Source organism: Cupressus sempervirens, chromosome 1, assembly GCF_028749045.1.
Source record: "Cupressus sempervirens isolate cs-2001-9-10 chromosome 1, ASM2874904v1, whole genome shotgun sequence".
In the NCBI taxonomy this organism is placed as follows: Eukaryota; Viridiplantae; Streptophyta; class Pinopsida; order Cupressales; family Cupressaceae; genus Cupressus; species Cupressus sempervirens.
In genome coordinates, this window is record NC_143118.1 from 32,873,572 (window position 1) to 32,894,391 (window position 20,820).

Here is a 20,820-nt window from a genome sequence, read left to right on the forward strand (position 1 = left end):
TCATAGAGCCTTAATTTGTAGATAAAAGAGCAAACTATTTTGATACAAAAGCATCACTTGCAGTAGGAAGAGATAAAATGTATATTCATCGAACTATTGATTGTGATAGACCTATATACCTAGAAATAAATAGATAAATGGAAATGTATAAAATGAGAGTTATAGAGAAAGTGTCTAGTAAGGAAGGTATACCTAATACTTATGGTGACTTCATAAACTTACTAGAGTATATGTTAGATTAAAAAAGGAGAGGAGACATTTTCCCTATATTAGATGATCTCTCTTATACAATTTTGACCAATAGGAACAAAGTGTAAATAAAAAGGTATGCCTAACTCTTTGAAAAATCTCTTCCTTTTTTAAAACTAATATCTCTTCTTTAAAATTTAGATGCCTCTTTTTAAATCCTAAACCCTCATTGGGTAGATAAAAGTGCAAAAAAATTTAATATTGAATTTTTTGGGAGGCCTCAAAGATTCAAATTTCTCTTGTTAAATATCTTAAACTAAATCCAAGTGAGCTTGACAAGTTAGTAAAATATGTCAAATATGTATTTGTCAAGACTAACATAGTTAAAAAATAGTTAGTAAAAATTTAAAATTTATCTTCTAGCCCATCATCTAGTGTTATGAATCACACCTCTTTCATACCTAATCTTAAGCCTAACACTTTCTATGTTTTTCTTTACATTAAATAGTCACAGGCTTAGTAATTGTGTAATATATTATGTAGTCTTGAACAATATAATGCTTGCATGAGTGACAAAATATCTAGGATTGTATTTGAAAAATACATTCAGGAAATGTTATTCAATGTATTCTAAACAAGTCTCTCTCATTGGTTAGATAAAGGATGTTTAGGTTTCTTTGACATGTCATCATGGGAAAATGTTGAAAATTAACTATTTTGGTTACTAACATTATTAATAGCTATGTTATGCTTTTAAGTAGAAGTTTTTAAAAATATTTAGGGGGAGGAATTTAGATGGATTGGTTGCATTACTCTTTCTTTTTAGGTATAAAAATGCATCTCTAGAGCTAGAAGGAAAGGAAAAGGTATTTGTTGAATCCTTGTTTTTGGATTTCTTTAAAATTATTTTTGAATATATATTATAGTTTATTTTAATTAATTTTAGTGCTAATAAATTTGATACCATTTCCTATATAAATTGCTTTGTAAGTTTTTTTTTTAAATTTCAAATGTCTAGATTTAATCCTCAATTATTATTTTAAAACAAAGCAATTTTGATTTAATTTTTACAAATATTTTATATTTTAAATTAATACAAAAAGAGTTACCATATTTTTCTAAGAAAAAGAGTTTGTAAAAAAAAGTTTTATTGTAATGTTTTAGAATTTATAACATTCATTTTTGAGGTTTGACTATTTTTATTAATTATTTAAGTAAAAAGGTTGTCTTTTTTATATTTTCTATAAAAAATCAAACTCATTTAACTAAGTTTTTTTTTTCAAAATCCTAAATTCTTGTAATCATGTCTACTTTGGTTCGCAAAGTTAAATTAAATAGTTATAATTATCATCCATGGGTAACACATGTTTTCTTCAATTTTTATTTCAATTACATATTACACATTGCTACAATTGTTGCATTTGATCATGCTTTTAGCTACCATTTTTGCCAAACAAGAAAGGTGAAAAACTCAACATAATGAGGTCATTGGACTCATTGGCATTTTGATGGCTCTCAAACTTTATATTCTCATTAGGAATGCACATAAATAAATAAAGACTTAGCTTATATTGATTACTTAAGACTATTTCTAGAAGAGATAAAATGAGGAAATTAACTTTGCCAATCAAAGGTTTATTCCTAACATTATGTCTATCTTTGATGGTTTTTCTTGTTAGAATCTGATTAATGTAGATAAAAAGGACCAACAAAAAACAAACTTCACCACATCATGGGGGGAATTTTCTTACAATCACATACATTTTGGTTTTATTAATGTAGGTAATACATTCCAAAGAGTTATGGACTTTTCTTCAATGACTTAAGGAACCAAGTAAGTGTTGTTAATCTGGATGATTCTATCTATTCTAGCAAAAGAGAAAATCATTTGAAAGATTTGAGACTATTTGTAGTGACGTAGGGATCATGGTATTGTCCTTAATTGAAAAAAAAAAAAAATGTGTCATAGAGGAGAAGCTCTTAGGACATATTATCTCAAACAAAAGAACACAAATTGACCAAAAAAGGTAAGAGCTATTCAACAATTAAGCCTTCCTTCGAATAAAATGAGTGTAAAGTATTTATTTGGGAAAGTTAAATTATTGAGAAAATATATTCTATATTTAAAAAAAATACCAAACACATAGCAAAAACAATAAATGAGAAGAGAGGGTTAAAATATTCCAACATGTAAACATACAATATCCATAGGTAAACTAAAGGAAAAGTATCAAAATGTTGAAACATCTATTGCTTTTATGAGTGTTGGGCACTCAAAAACATTAGTTTCAAACAATTCACTGACTCAAAACTACACATTTTTAATAGTCAAGATGGTCAAATATTTTAGATTTTACATTTTACACTCTTGTTCTATAGTGTAGGTCCATAATCCAACAATGAAGATCATTGTCATCCAACATGAGATTGTTTATAATAAAAGATGAGTGTTGGTAACAAATGTTTGTGAATATGATTTGGAGATCAATCCTACTAAACTAGTTAGAGGTAGATGATTATGAAAACTCATGGCATATAAGTGAACATAAACTTGAGGATGAATCCCTCATGGTTTAATTTGTAAGTTAACAAGAATTGAGGTTTTAAAATGTTGTGTATATTGTATCTCATATGAGAAATGGCTTCTAGAGTTATCACCAAGAGAGAAGAGTTTGATGGTGAAATCATCTAGGAATGTTATCCAGAATGACACTCTATATAAGAAGGTATTATATGGAACCTTCTCGAGGTGTGTATACAAAGACTAGTATAAAAACCTCTTGCAAGCCTTTCATAATGAATATTTTAGTGTTAATTTCTTATCCATCAAAACCATGTTTAAAATAATTAGGTAGTGTCAAATTGGTAGAATGTTCAAATATACTTACCGCTACATAACTAGATATTAAAAGTGCAATCAATTTGTAGCTAGGTATCAATTAGAAACTCTTCTCCTTATACCGATGGAAATTGAAGAACCTTTTTAATAATGGGGTATATACTTTTTAGGACCAATCAACCTAGCTTGGAGAAATGATTAGACTTGTCTATTAACAACTATAGATTACTTGGTTCTTGATACTTACTCCAGAGGAACTGGACAACTGATTAACTGGAACAAACGCTCGACCTTCTTTGTTAACACCCCTGTAGTCAGATAGAGGAAAATTGCCAGAATCCTTGGTTGTGGGGTGGGCTCTCTCCCCTCATCCTATCTAGGGCTCCCCTTGGGCTCCTCTCCCCCTGACTCTTTCTGGAATGGCATTCTGGACTGATTCAACAAGAAGATGGTTGGATGGAAAGGTGCCTCTCTTAGCCAGGCTGGGAAATGTTTACCGGTCAAATCTACTCTTCAGAACCTTCCCATTTATGCTATGAGCCTCTTTGGAATTCCTATGAAATTTGTAGAGAAAATGGAGAAAATCCAAAGAGACTTTCTACGGACCAGACTTGAAGGAAAGAAAAGGTACCCTCTTGTTGCCTAGGAGAAGGTCTACCTCCCCAAGAGGTATGGTGGTCTAGGCATTAGAAAGCTTACCCATCTCAATAAGGCGCTTCTTGCAAAACAAATCTGGCGAATCTTCAATAACACTGGTGAATGGAGAGACATTCTGGAAAATAAATACCTCAGAAGACCATCTCTTCATTTTACTTTATTCAATGAGGACATCCCTAAAGGGTCGACTATTTGGAATGGTATCCTGAAGGCTAGGGACCTCGTTAAGGCGAGGGTCTCTTGGAAACTAGGCAATGGAGAGGATATTCAGTTTTGGTCTGACAGGTGGTTATGTCAAGGCCCTCTTTCTAACAACCCAGTATTTGAGAGATGGGTGCAAGAATGCAAGAAGCTATATGGGTTTAAAGTAAGTAATTACAGGGTTGGTCAGGAATGGAGAGACCTTTCCATCATTTCTGAGGATTTAAAACCAATAATGACTATGCTTAACTCTTTGATCCCTAGTAATAATAAGGATGAGCTGGTCTGGAAGGATAATCCCAATGGAAGTTATTTTGTTGCTTCTGGCTACAACTCTCTTTAGGGTTTAAAGGAGAAACCCCCTTGGGTGGATGCCTGGATCAAGGGCCTCATTTGAAAGATCAACATATTTTATTGGTTAGCCCTTCAAAACAAAATCCTGACGCAAGATAATCTCATGAAGAGAGGCCATGTTATGCCTAGTAGATGCCCACTCTGTAAAAACCAATCTGAGTTGGGAAATCATATCTTCATTCAATGTGACTTTGCTAGGGAGGTGTAGAGTTCTCTTAATCAGGGTATGGAGATTCTCTAGTGCTGGTTGGATAACCTTATCGACTTTTTTAGTCATTGGAAAAGCCTTTGTAAAATTGCTGGCCAGCAGGATAATTATGCCTGGTTTTTGCCTCACTTTTGCTAGAGCATCTGGAAGGAGAGGAACAACAGAATTTTCAGGGACAGAGAGGAGCCGGCAATAATTCTGGGAAGGAAGATTTTGAAAAACATAAAAGAAAACCTTCAAGTGATGAAGGAGGGGGAAGTTGATATAGGGGACAGGAAGACGGTTAAAGGAAAAGACAGGATGCCAGATGGATTCTACCCCCAGAAGGGTGGTCAAAAGCCAACTTCAATGGCGCTTCTAAGGGCAACCTAGGCCCCTCTAGAAGCGGTGGAATTATAAGAAACAGTTTTGGGGAGGGGATTGCGGCCTTTTCTCTCCTGCTTGGTACCCAAACCAACCATTTGGCTGAAGCTAGAGCCGCGTGCAGTGTGGTAAAGCTAGCTTTTGAAGCTAGCATTTCCAAATTTTGGCTTAAAGGGGACTCCAAAAACATAATTAACAACATTAATGGAATCTCCCCCCCTCGTGGTCGATTGCAAATATAATTAATGAGACACGTGCCACCCTCACAAAATTTGAGAAGGTCCACGTCACTCATGCGTTTAGAGAGGCAAACCCAATTGCTAACTGGTTCGCTAACAAAGGGGTGGGAGCAGACAAAGAGATGACCTAGCATTCCAAAAAAGATTTTTTGTTTGAGGCTAAGTCACTAATCGAGCTAGAGAAAATCCACGAAAGTATGGGTCAATCTAACTGTTATCATGTTTAATAAAGAAAGATTGGATGTTGGTACGAGCCATAATAAGTTTCTTGGTTGTCATAATATCAAGGGATTTTTTTTGTCATTTTGACATGTTTGGAGGATCGTTATCATTTTCACTTGCTATTGTATTAGAGAGGCGAATGATCATGAACCTAATAATAGAAACAGAGCCAAAATCTTGGCTGGAAAAAATTTGCAGAGATTGGGGCTCATGAAAATAGTTGAAGAAAAAATGGATGTCATGACTAGAGAATGGAGCAGAAAGGAGCCGGTGGGTGAAGTGGAAGAATATGGGTAAAGTCTGGAAAAAACTAGAAAAGGGCGAGGTTGCGAATTTTTTTGAGAAACTCCATGGTTTTGACCCTGAGGTCACCAACAGCATGGTGAACTCATGGAACAATGGCAAGGTCAAGGTGAACGGGGTTTCTTTCCAAATCACAAAGGAGGTGGTTGCGGAGGTCACTGGTATCCCTATGGAGGGTTTCAAATTCTACAGGGACAAGAAACTTTCATCCAATGCAGTCAAGGAGTTCGTGAAAAATTTTGCAGAGATGAACAAGTTGGAAAAGAAAGAGTCTTTCTATGTGATAGAGACTATAAAAAAGTTTTGGAGGTATGTTTTATATGCCCTCATTGATTATGTTACCCTGGACCCTAGGTTTGATTGGGTCAGAACTCACCATTTTGTGATTTTAAATCATTTTTGCCATAAGAGTAGAATTTCCATTCCCTTTTACCTTCTGACTTCTATGAACAAGGCTATCTCTAGTTTCAAGAAGAAAGCCACTATTAACCCTTCTTTGCATGAGGGTTTATTGCTCCTCATCCACGAGCATTTCAAAGCTCAGTCTATATGCAAAAACCCTCCTCAAGTTGAGGATGTTGACAAAGGTAGCTCCAGCTCTTCTTCAGACTCTGATGACATTGAGAGCATTAGTTCAGAGGAGGAGAATGTTACCTCAGGAAAGAAGAATAAAGGTCAAGGCAGGAAACAGGCCACAGCTACAACTCCCAGCAGGAAAAGCCCTAGGGATCATGACCAAGCTCAAGCAAAAGAGAGTTATGCTGAGGAGGCAGAGGAAATGGATACAGAAGATTCTGACAATGAGTCAGAGGAGGAGTTGGAAGAGGAGAAACCTAGGAAAAAGTGGAAGAGGGAGGTAGTGAGAGTTGAGGAGACTAGAAATCAGAGAATGAATGCTATTCCTCTTCCCCTCTCCCCTATCTAGTCTCAGCCTCCTTCAGAGGAAAAAGTGAATGTCATCACTGGTGAGAACGAGGGGGAAGTGCAGGTCAATAATAAAAGAAAGGCCTGGAAAAATTTCAATGTGAGGATTGCTACTATGGGAATTTTTAGGGAAGTTATGAACCCTCAGATCCTGGTGGACAACCTAGAGGAGCCTAGGCTCAATGAGCTCATAGACCCACCTATCCTGGCCATTTCAGACAATGCAAGGGAGATTGGAATGAACCTTTTGAATAATGCTCGTAGTAGTATGATTGACAACTTCAGATCAATCAAATGGCTCTTCCATGAGCTGGAGGAAGTTAGAGAAAAGGTATCCCAGATGGAAAGTACTAAGAAAAAGATTGGTATTGACAGCCAGGAGGACTAGGATAACAGAGAAAGCTTAAATGCAAGGAGAATTATAAATCTTGAAAACTACAACCACAACCTGGCAAGTCAGATGATTTCTCTCTTGAGTTTGATGAATGACAACATCCAATCCCTAGCTAGTAAACTTAAGGATAGGGGCTTCCTGGTGGAGGAGGGAGGACAAAATAGGGAGAAGGCTAGGCCAGATGATGACAAGGCCATAATCAGTACGTTCTCCAGTATGGATCAGGGCATGGAGAAGGTCCAGGATCAAATGGTAAAGGAGCAACAAAAGATAGTCGAGGTAGCTCAGACTATGCAAGAAATGGAGAAGATTACTGAAGACTAGTTTTCTTGTCTTTTGTATTTTTGTCTTTCTGGCTTTTGGCTTTTGGATAGGCTTTCTGTAGTCTGTTTTAGTTTGTTTATTTTCTGGCCTTTTTGTGGGCCTTTGTTTTGGGCTGGGCCTTCAGGCTTTTTTCAGCTATTGGACCTCTATTTTGGTTGGGCTTCTTTTGCTTATTATCAGCCTTGTTTTTTGTAAAACTTATGGGTTTTAGGATCCCTTAAAACCTGTTTATCTTATCAAAAACTATAGATTACTTTTCCAAATGGGTCAAAGTTATACTTGAGAAGTGTACCCCCTCACAAGTAGTTTACAATTTTATCAAGAAAAATAATTTGGTACACTCTGGAGACCCACTCAAATTAGTGATGTAAAAATCTAAAAACTTGTCATGTTTTGAAGTTGTCATATTCCATTATGAGCATGGTATTTTATTATCACATCCATCTTATTATTACACCCAAACATAATGGCCAAGTTGAATCTAGTAATAAAACATCTAGAAGGATGCAAAAATGATGCTTGTGCTTTATGAGTGATCTTGTTAGGACCCATGAGTGGTCTACACCTTTGAGGTGATTTGACTTATGTTTTTGTTATAGAGAGTTGATTATTCTTATGTCTGATTTTGTGATTATGATGTATTTTATGGTTTCATTGAGGTTTGTGCTAGTAGTTACTTGGATTCATATGGTATCACGATGCTATTCCACAAGTAGCACTAAGATGTGAACAATGGTTGCTTTGTGTGTTATTGGTTTGTTACAACTAATTGGGTTCCTATAGTAGTGTTGACTCACATGTTTGACCATGTTGAATTATGGTATTTTGGTCATATTACTCATTACTCTAGTGTTTTATGAGGTTGCTTCTATTAGAAACAATAGTCCAACAAGACAACTAAGGGGGGGGTGAATCAGTTATCCAATAATTAAAACATTTATTAACCTTAAGCAATCTTATCCATTCATCCAAAATAAACAACAACCATAACAAGATGCACATAGACAATTACACCAGATATGTTAATTAGGGAAACGCTTGATTAGAGGGAAAACCCTAGTGAGAATGATGCCCACAAGATGATGTACTAATATAAATATTCCTTGTTAGAGAATGGACCCCATTAGGAGTCTATTACAACATTTAGTGCATAGAGTCCATGTTAGGAGACTTTGACTCCCTGTTAGGAGATTCCAACCCTGTAAGGAGTTGTAGTACAATGTATGCAAGAAGAGCCTAATGCCCAAACATGCAATTTTAATTACAAGAAGAGCTCACTACCCAAACAAGTAATTTACTATTGAGTTCCTCTTTCCTCTATTTTTTCAACCAAGCCAATCATTGTTAGACCTTGTAGACTAGGTTATGAACCTGAAATCCAAGTATCCAACTTCAGATCATATAATAAAACCTCATCAATGAAATTTCCTTCACTTCAACTCTGCTTTTCTCAACTTTGCATTCTACTATATGTGCTTCTTACAATTATCTCATATGTCACACACATACACTTCCGAGATAAAGAAAAATATCCTTCCTTTATACTGAATCCATAAAAAAATTTCTTGAGTTGGTTGTTACACCTTCTCAATTAATTATTATAGGACTACATTAAGAATATGTTACACTTAACGATAACATTAATCTTTCACCTTGAAACTTGAATAACTTTTATTAACACAATATTATGATGAGCCATCTTAACCACATCATCATCAATATGTTTTCTACACATCCTCAACCTTGATTCTCAAAATAACAATTCTACTAAGAGATATAACAATTTTACCATAACATGCCTCTATAAACTCTATCTCAGAATAGAAATCACCAAAACTTACATAACTTCTTCCCAAATTTAACATTTCTTCACCAATGTTAACTGCATATACTAGAGACTCAAAAGTATCTCCCATAACCTTAGATAGTGAGAATACTTAACTAGCCATCTGTACCAACTTGATCTTTCTATTTTTCTTTTGTCGGATACCACATAAAATTACTATGTTGACATCAATGATAAACACAATCATGAATGTAACATATCATCATGATAATGATCTAGCCAAGTATCTACAATACTCCCCCATAGGACTATCATCAACATTCATGATTCCAATAATCTTCCCCTTCGGCATTGATGGAAACATAGATGAAAAACATCTAGTTCCAAGAATACCAATAGTTAAAGACTATTAACCTTTCTTTTCAAATCCTCTTTGTCAATCATTTTCCCAAACTATTTTCTTCCAAACTACTAAACTTCTCCCAAACATGTTGTACTTGTTCTTGCTTGCTTTCCAACTTAATTTTCCTACTAATCTTCTCCCCAACTTGTTTTCATGCAAATCTTCTCCCCCATTGACACCAATTCAAAGGTTTCAACATCCATCAAACTTCTACAACAACTGATTCTTTCTAGGTCAAGTTTCCTAAGACACTATTCAAAAACAACATCCAAAAAGTGTCCTAGATGACTCTATCCATCACATATACTCCCCTATATAGGAAGCATAAAAATTTAGTCTAAACAAACAATAGTGTTTTGTTACACTAGATTGATGCATCCTTGCATCTTTTACTTTGATGTAGGAAGGGGCATAACCCCTAGCATACCTCACAAATACTCAAAAGTCTATTTGGGAAGAGGCTTAGTGAATATATCTACAACTTTCTCTTTATTACTCGCATACCCCAATCTAATTTCCTTTTCTGCAACTTTCTCTCTCAACATGTGATACTTGATAGAAATGTTCTTGGTCTTAGAATGCAACACTGGATTCTTAGACATATTTAATGTGCTTGTGTTGTCACAATGTATGACAACAGGTTCGTTGAATTCTATCCTTATATCCTTTAGTATCTTCTTCATCCATAAAACTTGATTACAATTGTTTGTTGCTACAACATATTCTTCTTTTTCTATACTTTGTGAAGTACAATCCTACTTCTTACTTAGCCAAGAAACCAATCTTCCTCCAAGAAAAAAGGCTCCACCACTGGTGCTCTTTTTGTCAACCATACTGCCTGCCCAATCAACATCGATATAAGAACATAAAGTAAAATCATTAGACTTATCATCATACCACAATTCAAACTATGGTGTTCCTTTTAGATATCTAAATATTCTTTTGATTACTGCATAATGTGCTTCTCTAGGTTCAACTTGTAATCCTGCAACAATTCTGACTACATTTGCTATATTCAACCTTGTGTGAGTTAGATAATGCAAACCTCGGATCATAGATCTGTACTACTTCTACTCAATAGTAGGTGTCTCATCCTTTGTAGATAACTTGTTTCTAGTTACCATAGGTGTTCCAATAGGTTTACATGCTTCCAAACCAAAAAATTTCAATAAATCCTTCAAGTACTTAGTTTGAGAAATAAAGATTCTTTCCTTATCATGTACAATTTGCAATCTTAGAAAATATTTCATTTCTCCTATCATACTCATTTCAAATTCTTTCTTCATTTCTTCTACAAATCAAAAAATATTACCAAAATTATTAGTCCATCATCAAATTCTTTCCAATAGAGATTACTATCTACCATATCTTTGCTATATCCAACCTTGCATACTAGGTTTTGAGTGCTTGCTTTAAGCCATACAATGCTTTCTTCAATCTACATACTATGTCCTTATCATCTATTAAAGGAAAACCTTTAGGCTCTTCAATGTATACCTCTTCTTCAAATTCTCCATTCAAAAATGTTGACTTGACATCCATCCGATATACTTTGAATTTGTTAGATGCTGCATATGCTAAGAATAATCTTATTGCTTCAACTCTAGCCATAGGAATATATGTATAATCATAGTCTATTCCTTCTTGCTATGAGTAACCTTTACATACCAATCTTTCCTTGTTCCTTAAAAAAATTTCTTGTTCATTCATCTTTTTCCTAAAACCCCTTTTAATTTCTATCAAATTCTTGTTTGCTGGTCTAGGGACCAATTCCTATGTCTCATTCTTTATTATCTGATCCAATTCCTCTTTCATAGTTTGCTTCCAATAGTCATCTTTACATGCTTCATCTATATTCTTAGGTTTATCTTGAGATATTAAACATAGTTCTTCATTGAATTTTCTTCTTGTCATCACACCTTTATCTTTGCTTCCAATGATCTAGTCGAGTGGATGATTCTTGGTCATAATATTTTTCAAAGTAGGAGTTGTTATCTCAACTCTTGGCTCTATTGAAGGTTCTGAGCTTTGTTCCTACATTGGCTCTCCTTCATTCTACAAATTATTGTTAGTATCAAGAAACACTTCATCATTCCTTGGTTTAATAGCAACATCATCATCTAAATTATAATCAACTATTCTTTCTTGTATCCTGATTTTTTCATCAACTCTCACATTTGCATTTTCCATAATAGTCTTAGTTCTCTGATGATAACATCTATAAGCTTTTCTTTTCAATGAATAACCAAGAAACATACCTTCATCACTTCTAGCATCAAACTTACCAATATCATCATCTCTTTTGATATAACACTTACTGCCAAAAATTCTAAAGTACTTAATTATAGGTGAGTGACCAAACCATCGTTCATAAGGGATATTGTTTGTGTCTTTTCTAACCCGTACTCTATTTAGACTGTAGACTGTTGTATTCATAGCTTCTCTCCAAAACATCTTGGATACTTCATTCTTAGCTAGCATAGCTCTTGTAGCTTCTATTACTAATATATTTCTTCTCTCTACTATACCATTCTGTTCAGGGGTTCTCAAAGCTGATACCTATCTTTTGATTCCATTTTCTTCACAAAACATGTTAAACTCATTTGAAGTAAATTCTCCTCATATATCTGATCTTAAACATTTAATCTTCATGCCTAATTCATTCTCAACTCTATTCTTAAATATCTTGAACTTATCAAATGCCTCATATTTTTCTTTAAGAAATGCAACCCACATCATTCTAGAAAAGTCATCAACTAAAATCATAAAATACCTCTCACAATAGAATCCTTTAGTCTTCATAGGACCACTAAGATCTATGTGTACAATCTCAAATTTTGTTGTATTAGTAAACTTCTTGCAGGGAAAAGAAGTTCTGTTATGCTTTGCCAAAACACACTCAATGAAAATTGTGTTAGAAGGTTTTACAATCTTGGGAAAATATCAAACTAAAAACATGTTACTAGTTTTCAGAATGTTTTCAAAGTTTATATGACAAAATCTCTTATTTTATAACCAACTATCATCTACCTTTGCAACCAAACATGTCATTTCAGTAAGATTGAACTGAAATACATTACCTCTAGATCTGGTTCCTATTCCAATTACCTTCCCATCTTTGTCTCTAATCATGCATGTCTTTTCTATGAACTACGATTGATCACCTTTATCTACTAGTTGTCCAACACTCAAAAGATTGTGCTTCAAACCATCAACAAAATATACATCCTTAGTGTTAGTTTTACCATCAAGAGTTATAGATCTAATACCTTTAACATGGCATGCTGCATTGTTTCCAACTCTAATAATGCCTCCATCCTAACTTTTGAAGTTTAAAAATTTGTTCATATCACCAGTCATATGATGTGAACAACCACTATCAATTATCCAATCAGATTTTTTTTCAACCTGTGATACCAAAGATAGTTTCTCTAACCTTTCTTCTTTAATTGCTACAAATCCTATTTCATCATCACTAGCACTTACTGCTTGTTCATCAAATTCATCCTCTTAATTTGCATACATACACTCTCTATCTCTTCTAGGTTTAAAATTTCCTTTATACTTTCTCTCTCACTTAGGATACTTAGATGCATAATGACCAAATTCATTGCAAGTCCAACATTTAAAGATTTTCTTACCATCTTTTTCTCTCCTTACTAGAAGGGTGACTCCTTTAATCTTTCTATTCTCATTAGATCTGCTACTACTAGCAAAGTCTCTTCTAGAACTTGTGCTCCTAGATAAACTAGGTCAAATGTTCAAGGCACTAAAAGTTGTTTCTATTATGGTTGATTCTCTAGATTGTCTAAGCTCATTTTTAACTACTTCAAGTCTTCTAAGCAATCTCTCCTTTGTGAAATCTTTAGTACAAGATATCAACAACTATATCATTTGAACTGCTAACTTGAATGGTGGTGCTAAGCTCTGCAACATCTTCCATATCACCTCATCATCTTCTTTTGTTCCTCCTTAAGATCTAATACCTATAGCAATTTCTGATATTCTACCTACATATGATCTTATAGATTCATCTTCCATCATTTTAGCATCTTGAAATGCACAAATCCAACTCTGTAGCCTTAATTTCTTAGAATGTTCATCACCTTCAAAACTAGTTTCCAAAGCTTTCCAAATCAAATGTGAAGTAAAACGTGACTTTACTTGATTGTATTCGATTTTAGGGAGTGCAATCAATAGCACTTCTCTAGCTCTCATGTCACACATAAAAAGATCTCTTTCTTCCTTGGTACAAGTTTCCAAATCTTTTTTAGTAAAGATTGTCTTTGATGTTTTTGTGAAGATCCAATATCCCAGACCCATAGACAACAGATGTGTCTTCATATTTTCCTTCCAGCTGTCATAATTTATTCCATCAAACTTCAAACTATCTTTCTTAAACATGCTTGCCATGGATCTCCCAAAGTTGTTAAACTTTATCTTCAAGGACCTGATGCTCTAATACCAATTGTTAGAAACAATAGTCCACCAAGATAATGGGGGGGGGGGGGGGGGGGGGTGAATTAGTTATCCAATAATTAAAAAATTTATTAACCTTAATAAATCTTATCCATTCATCCAAAATAAACATCAACCATAACGAGATGTACATAGACAATTACACCAGATATGTTAACTAGGGAAAACCTTGATCAAAGGGAAAACCCTAGTGGGGATGAAGCCCACAAGATGATGTACTAATATAAATATTCTTTGTTAGAGGATGTTCCTATTAGGAGTCTATTACAACATTTAGTACATAGAGTCCCTATTAGGAGACTTTGAATCCATGTTAGGAGATTCCAACCTTGTTAGGAGTTGTAGTACAATGTATGCAAGAAGAGCCCACTACCCAAACATGCAATTTCAATTACAAGAAGAACTCACTGCCCAAACAAGTAATTTATTGTTGAGTTCCTCTTTCCTCTATTCTATCAACTAAACCAATCACTTTCAAACTTTGTAGACCAGGTCATGAACCTTAGATCCAAGTATCCAACATCAAATCATACAATAAAACCTCAACAATGAAGTTTCCTTCACTTCTGCCCTACTCTGCTCAACTTCGCATCCTTCTCTATGTGCTGCTTACAATCATCTCATATGTCACACACACACTTCCAACATAAATTAAAATGTCCTTCCTTTATACTAAATCCATAAAACAATTCCTTGAATCAGTTATTGTACCTTCTCAATTAATTATTATAGGACCACATTAAGAACACATTACAATTAGCGATAACATTAATCTTCTACCTTACAACTTGAATAACTTTACATATACATAATATTATGATGAGAAAGCTTAATCACATCATCATAGATATGTCTTCTAGACATCCTCAACCTCAATTCCTAGAATAACAATTCTGCTAAGAGATATAACAAGTTTACCAAAACATGCCTCTGTAAACTCTATCTCATAACAAACATCACCAAAACTTACATAACTTCTTCTAGACTTAACATGTCTTCACCCAACATTAACTACATATACTAGATACTTATAAGTATCTCCCATAACCTTAGATAGTGAGAATAATCAACTATCCATCCATACTAACTTGATTTTTTCGCTATTCTTCTGTTAGTTACCACAGAAAACTTCTATGTGGAGATCAATGACAAACATAGTCATGAATGTAACATATCATCATGATAATGATCTAGCCAAGTATCCAAAATACTCTCCCATAGGAATATCATCAGCATTCATGGTTCCAACAACTTTAGGATGACTATTTGAGATTTATGTATATTATTCCTTTTTAGGCTATTGAGTAATTGTTATTGTTTCCATTATTAAATGCTTTAAATAATTAGAAAATAAGCTATCCATATTAGATTCATGGATTTATGTGCTACTAATATTCATCTTGTCCCTTTCAAAAAAATTATGCAAATTGATTAGTTAATGATTATTTATGTGTTTAATTAGATGCTTTAATTATGTGACTATGCATACTTATTTCTTCGACTATTATATTTTGTGCACCTACACTTGATTGTGTTTGGTTATTGTGTAGGATTCATATCCTCGATAGTGGTGCATGGAGTTAGTGATTTAAAGTTTTTATGTTGAGCCAATATCATCCCTACTGGACGATGTATCTTTATATTAATTATTTTAACCCTCTAGTAATTGGAAAATTCATGTTCATTATGCAATTATGTCTAGGGCCGTGAGCATGTCTATGCATTTGGAATATGCAATTATTACAAAAAGTATTAATTAAATACTGATTTAATAGGTTAGAGTGATTTTTATTTATTTTATTTACTAGTTAATTTGTGATAGTTGAATTCCAATTTAATTGAAATTGGCTGATTTAATTTGGGATAGGTCCAATTAATTTATTAAGTTATTTGAATATTCTAATTTATAAGTCACTTTTATAAAAGTGCTTATATTAGGAAAAAGTGAGTTTCTATTCTTGATGGGACAAACAACTAGATTGAATGCTTGGCTGCTCTGGATGTGATCATGTTAGGCATCGGACTTGGAGCCTGTAAGTTGCACCTTGAAAATGATTCCTAAATTGTGGTCAATGACACCGTTAAAGGAAATTTGGAGGGTTGGTATTTGGACTAATTAACCTAGCAAATAAGATCACTTTTAGACCATGTTGGTGACTTCACTATCACACATGTTTACCATGAAGAAAATGACAAAGAAAATAAGCTATCCAACATTAGGGTGTATGAGGGTACTAATTTTGAAATGATGGAAGATTTTACTACCATTCACCAACATGAGCTAGAAATCTGATCAACGATTTATGTATGATGCCAATTGTACTCCTAGCTACTTCTATAATGACACTCATTGAAGAATGATGATGCATGCATCATGTGGTGGAAATATAGAATTATTTTGAGGAATGGATACTTTCCTTGGGAGTACCCTAATATGAAAATAGAGGCAGAATACCTAACCATTATGGTTCAAGATTACACATGTTTACAGTTAAGAAAATGTCATAGCCGATATGCTATCCAACATTGGCATGTATAGGGGTACCAATTTTAAAATGATGGAAGATTTAAGTACCATTCATTGGCATGAGCTAGAAATATGATCAAAGGTTTATGCATGATGGTAGTTGTACTCCTAACTACTTCCATAATGTCACTCTTTGAAGAATGATGATGCATGCATCATGCGGTGGAAATTCATAATTATTTTGAGGAATGGATACTTTCCTTGGGAGTATCTTGATATGAAAATAGAGTCAGAATACCTAGCCATTATGGTTTGAGAAGGGGGAAAGTACTATGTTTTGTGTGAGTGAAGATTAGAGAAGATATGCTAGTGTATTTGTCTATAATCGAAAGGAATATCTAGGTTGCCTATCATTTTGAAGTTTGCTCAACCATCTTGAAACCAAAGCTCTAATCTCACTTCCCTTTTCTCCAATGGAGTCAAACTTCTCACTTACTACTACCATCCAAAAGCCACCATTCAATGATGACTTCTAAAATATTTTCACACAAGATGACGACTTCTTCTAGGAGGCCATTATAATGATGTTTGGTCAAGAATACATGAACAACAATTGGCATTCACACACAAATCTGGAAATTTCCTCCCTTTTTGTTGCCTTGGCTCTCATGGTGGTAGAATCAAAGCATAAGGCCATATATATTTTCAATGAAGTGATTAAGCTGAAATAGGGTGGCATTTTGAATGATATTATTGGAAAGGTTAAGATTGGTACGGGTTTGTGAATGGGGAACAAAACCTAGTGAATACTCAACATGGGTGATGGAAAATGCAACCCCTCATGATCTGGTCAATGACAGCTCTACCAGTGGTACACATGCCTTTAGTTATGTAGGGATGATCTAAGTTTCTTCAGTTCCTCACATATATTTCTCTAGTCTATGCCCTTGGGGAGATGAGCAAGAGGAAGACAAAATCAATGCTAGTTCTCTGTACTACTTCTCGAGATGAGTTGGGATGACCTCTGATTCAACATCAAGTGCCTATGAAGTAGAAGTATGAGATGGGTTAAAGTGTCAAAGTTTCTAGAGAGTCCTCCATAATGGATTCTTATGGTGTATACATTTCTATTCTAAAACCATGTGAGGATCATGTGACCAACATGGAGGCTGGTGGAAGTAAGAAAAAAAAGACCTTGAGATAGGATATGATCATCCCTACTATTTTGTAGGATGAGGTCTTAAAATTGATTCAAGGATTGATTCTGGTTGTCTATGGCATAAGTATTTTCTTGGAGTATGGTATGGTTTCCTTTGTCCCCTATGTGTTGGGTTGTTCATGTTTCTATGTTTAATATTCTAGTTAGAATGGTCCTCATTTGTTCTATGCTCATGTGGTCTACTAGTGTATAGGTTAATGTTTTATGTTGTCTATGTATCATGCAGATGTGGCTTTTTAGTTGTTTATGGGCTATGCCTTGGGTTTTTGATTGGTTTTAGTGTTAGGCCTAGATGGTAAGATGTACATTTTTTAATTTCTAATATAATACATTATTTCTTACTAATTAAAAAAATTGATTTTGTATTCTCACTTCTCAATTTGTTATTTTAGGGTTTTGGAGGAAATTCCTCAAAACCCTCTTGTGAGAACTCAATGTTTTTCTCACACCGAGGGTTTGACACAACAAATATTTGTGGGATCACTCCACTATCCAAATTGTTTTGTACTATTTGGATGCCCTATTATTTTATGGTGGTATTTCTCCTTTTTCCCTTTTGGCTGTGAGGTAGGACTTTCTAGGTTATTTAGTTTTACTCCATTTTTATTCCCATTTTCGGTTTCTAAATGTTAGGGAGTGGAGAACTGGTGTTCTCCTCCATTTTTATGCAATTCCATCACCTAATTGGATGAGTGTGAGCATTTGACTATTTCAAAATGTAGGTTTGTAAGTTTTCCTACTATTATACTATTGGATTTCCATGAAGTTTTTAGGTCCAAGAATTTATTTGAAACAATGTTGGGTGGGTTTAGATAAATGGGTTTTAATTTCATCAATTTATTTGATGTTTGATTTTTGGGTTTTTTTACATCATCTTGTTTTGTGTGCCATCTGCTTTTTGCATGTTTCTCTATTTGGCTTAATTAGAGATTATATCTTGAATCTTTTGCCTCAATAATTATGATTATAGAATCAGACTAGTTATAGGACATCCCAAGGTATTTTATTTCCTGGTCCAAAGTTGTGTTTTCATATTTATTTTTGTGGACTTGGGAATTTGGTTGGATTCTCTAAGTCAGGTTTTCAGCTTCTTTTTTTAATTTTATTGGACATTTGGTCTTGTAACCATATTTTAGAGTTGGAGTTTTAGTTTCATTATTATCTGAGAAGTTTAATTTTTGGGCTTTTTATTCTTGCATGATTTTGTGTGCTGCCCATATTTGGTTGGTGCTTTGATAGTGTCTTCTTGGATTGTGAAAATGTATTATATTCCATGTTTCCTTGCATGTTATGCTTTTACTTCATAGACATTGGGATTCATGTCAAATCCATAGTCTTGGATTTAGGTCGATTGAGCAAGTTCATGGTATTTAGTAACTTATTGCATTATTGGGATTTGTATCTAATCCATACTCCCATATATAGGTCAATTGAGTGAGTTTTATATTTCTATCATTTATTACATTTCTCATATCTAAACCTTGTAATTATATTATTTTATTACCTTCATGAATTTTAGTGTGCCCATACATGAGCACATGAGCATGCATATGATAGGATCTTGTGAGACTCAAACTCCTAGATATAGGTCAGTTGAGAGATTGCAAATTTGGGGGTTTAGTTGGGAGCTCACATTTCCTACTAGCACTCATCATGTGATGAGTATGGGTACGTACAGTATATATATGAAGTGGATTCTCTCATATAGCTTGACCTGAAAGTGGCCAACAAGGTAACATAAAGAGGTTATATCAACTGATAACCATAAATAATAAATGGGTAAAAAACCATAATTTATGATATGTGATCTACCTATCTAAACAATAGTTGTGCATCTTGAAGGAGTGAGTGTGAGGATGGTGTGTCTAGATTGTAACCACTCTTATGTAGAAGTTGGTGTGAGGGCATGATGCGATGAGCTCCCAAGTGAGTTTATTTCTAAATCACATATAGCTCAAGCTTTTTAATATGAAGTGAATTACACTCCACTAGAGTCCCTACATAGTTATCCTATAGGGGATCTGAGTAGTAACATGTTGTACTACATTATCTTCATGATCATATAGATGTTGGTATCATACTTGATTTACATGTGTGTTAGCCATTGGTGATTGTCTTATATGATTGTGGTTGGGTCATTATCTCCATCAACATGATAGGAGTGGGCCTATGGGTACCATTTGGTTGGGAGTTTTAGCTACCTCTACTACTCTTGGGGGTCAGTGTACATAGATGGTCTTCGTCTAGTCTTAAGGCAAGTGTTGGAATTTCACTTGGATTCTTAGTGTATCTTGAGTATGCTTCCTTGTGATTTATGTCTTATCTTGGATGTGTTGGTATCATATTTTAGGTGATGATTAATATTTTTACTTGTTGCATTCCTTTATCATGATGTTATATTTTATAGCCGAGTTGATGTTTCTTACCACTTCTATAATTTAGTGATGTTATTGATAGATTAGCATGTTGGATGCTTCATGTTTCATGGTTAACATATATGATGGTTATTGGTAAGGTATAACTCATAAGGTGACACCAATGATCTTGTTGGAAAATTGAGACTTCATTCTTGGGGGTATGATTAGGATCTCCAAGGTCTCTGTTGGTGTAAATAATTAATCACTATTTACACTTACTTAAGTTTACTTAGGTTAATGCATTATTTTATTATTTTTATTTGTGAGACACTTAGGAGTTTTTGTACCTTTTTGAGTTGTCATGTTGAAAACACAGAGTGTGCAACTCTATTTTAGCACATGGTGTCTACAACACTAATTTGCGTGTCACACCTCTGTAGGCTTATTCTCTCATCATCACACTTACTTCCATGCTTAATGGAGGACAACCCATATCTGGTTGACATGTGCTTGGTTGTATGTCTTATCATGATGCTGATTATGAGGCATTCTAGATGTATCTCAGAGGCCTTTATATACAAGCACTCCTAGTGTACTTTGACATTGCATATTGAATGAATATATCATCATTCTAATCATACTCTCTCTTTCTCATCTATAGTTGTGCTTGTGTTTGGGTTCTTAGTTCCTGGGTGAATTTTTCCCTTAGGTAAATTCTTATAGTCTCATTATGCCATTAATGTTGGGAGGAAATGAGAAAGGTTGATTTAGTTTGGTTGCATCTTATGCTTGTATTTTCCCTTAGTTGTGATGTTTCCTTTGTACATATTATAATTTCTTTAAATGGTAAGTTATTGTATGTGCTTTGTATTTCAGCACATTTAGATATCTA